Below are 2,470 nucleotides of genomic sequence, written 5' to 3'. Positions count from 1 at the left end.
ATTTCTCTGATTCCTGAAACAAAGACCAATAGTCTTCACTTTCGAAGGAAGCATTTCATTATTTTTAAATATGATGTGTGTTCAGCAATCCACTCCCTTTCTAAAGAATTCTTGGGGGTCTATTATTGATATGTGAATGGATCATTTCCCTCAAATCTTATTTACAAATCTACTACGTGCAAGGCCAGCACAATGGGAATAGAATATGTTTAGAAAGGACCGAACAATAAACTAAACTTTTTATCCAACAATAAATGTTGATTATCCCCTAGATACTTGCTTAGTGGATTAGGATTGAAGCCATGATTTTTGACTAAAAAAAAAAGTTCCCTATGGTTTTTAATAAGTTGTACAATTCAAATAATAGCCAATATTTACCGGGTTAGTCTTACCAGTTTGCTATTATTTAAAGAGTAGGGTTCTAAGGTTTTCTAGTTTGTGTACTTTTTGCCTTTTATGTTTAATCAGAGTCTCTACTGTGATTTGGGAGTCGGCTGACATGACCTTCATCTTCTTTGTTATGCCCAGGAGTTTCTAACAGGAAGTCATTCGTGTGATTGGTGGTAACATGTTCAATACCATGTCATTGGACTGCCATGGGTACTGAGGAGCAGGGATATCTGGCAATCTGCCTGCTGTGTGTGCCTCCCCTAGTAAATGTCCATTCACACCATTGTTGTTGTTCAGTGCTGTCAAGTTGGTTCCAACTCACAGCAATCCTGTATAGGGTGTCCTGGTGTGGTGCTGCGGGTTAATGCGCTGGACAGCAAAGTCAGTTTGAACTGCAAGGTCAGCAGTTCAAGTTCACCAGCCACTCCTGGGAAATCCTACACACGGTCGTTATGGGTCAGAACCAACTCAATGGCACATAACAACAACAAAAGTTTTCTGAGGAGCAACTGTGGACAAATTATTTATTGGACCCAACAATCCATTTCTCATTTCTAAACCCATTGGGGATGATCTCCATGAGTCCACCTGGAGCCCAGTTCAGTGGGGCACACAGCATTGCTTGCTCTAATCCTGTGTGCATACTTTAATGTTTTCTTTGGAGGAGAGATCACCTTTTCTTGCCTTTTCTATTGATTTGAGTTTTTCCTTTGCTTGATGAACAGCTGTTGTCAGTATATGTTCTGCTTCCTTTAGCTGTTTTTGTAGTTTCTAAATATCATTCTTCTCTCTATTTCTTTTTCTAAAACTTACATTTCATGATGTATTTTTTCCCCTGATTAAGTGTCAATTTCATTAGTTCTTGAAACTCCCCATCTCTTGGAATGAATGATTTCAGGATCTGGTTTTCCTTTCCAGGCTGTAATAACTTTTGATTTCTTGAAATTGCCAGCATTTCTAAAAGTTCTCTCAACAGTGCACCTCCAGATCTTCTAGTGCCGACCACAGCCACTCTCTAGTGTTGTTACCACATGCTGCTCCGGGGCTGCCACCCTTCTCCTCATCCATACTCAAAGACGTAACCATGGTTCCCAGGGGCCAACACAGGCCTCCACAATTTCTTTTTGATACAGTGACTCTGTGTATTCCATCTTCTTTTGATGCTTCCTGCATCATTCAATATTTTGCCCATGTTCCAACTCATAGCAATGCTGTATAGGGTTTCTGAGGAGCAGCTGGTGGATTTGAACTGCTGACCTGTGGTAAGCCGTCCAGTACTTTACATACAAGGAGCATAGTGGGTTACAAGTTGGGCTGCTAATTGCAAGGTCCGCAGTTTGAAACTACCAGCTGCTCTGCAGGGGAAAGATGAGACTTTTTGCTCCCGTAAAGACATACAGCCTCAGAAACCCTATTCAGTGTTGCTATGAGTTGAAACTGACTCCACGGTACACCATCATCACCACCACCACCACTTATCACACGGCATCACATCAGGGCTCCATTTTCCCCATAGAATCCTTCAATATTTCAACCAGAGAATTATTTTTTTCTTCAGTTCTCTCAGCTTAAGAAATTCGGCGTGGCCCTTATGGTTTTCTAACTCCAAGTCTAGGCACATTTCATTATAATATTTTTCTTTGTCTTCTTGAGCTGCCTTTGGAATTTTCTGTTCAGCTCTTTGACTTTCTCATTTCTTCCATTCACTTTAGCATTTCTATGCTGGAGTGCAAATTTCAGTCTCTTCCAATATCCATTTTTGCCTTTATCTTTCTTCCCTGTCTTTTTTTCTTTTTCTTTTTTTTAATGTTTTATTGTGAATTGTATGATAGTTTACATGGGGGAACTTCAATTTTACATTCATTCCATCATATATCATCTCACTGCCATGGTTCCAATCCCCTCCATGCATCATCAACCACCCAAAAGGTATATCCCAGAAACCTGCCCCCTACACTTCCCCCTCTTCCCCCCAGTTTTCGGCCCACAGTCCCTTTCCCTCTCTGGGTCCAAAGTCCCCAGTTGCTTCATCACTCCACGTCATCATCACTGTCTCCATCTCAAGCATCTCTGTTTCTCT

At 41.0% G+C, this 2,470-nt stretch overlaps 1 pseudogene; it reads right to left on the bottom strand.

Moving 5' to 3' along the window:
- Nucleotides 1–460: 460 nt before the first annotated feature.
- On the bottom strand, nt 461–1,476 carry LOC102834548 (annotated as a pseudogene).
- Between the last annotated feature and the right edge of the window lie 994 nt (nt 1,477–2,470).

The sequence above is a fragment of the Chrysochloris asiatica genome, unplaced genomic scaffold (genome assembly GCF_000296735.1).
Source record: "Chrysochloris asiatica unplaced genomic scaffold, ChrAsi1.0 scaffold00428, whole genome shotgun sequence".
Lineage (NCBI taxonomy): Eukaryota > Metazoa > Chordata > Mammalia > Afrosoricida > Chrysochloridae > Chrysochloris > Chrysochloris asiatica.
This window is presented reverse-complemented; position numbering and strand designations above follow the sequence as displayed.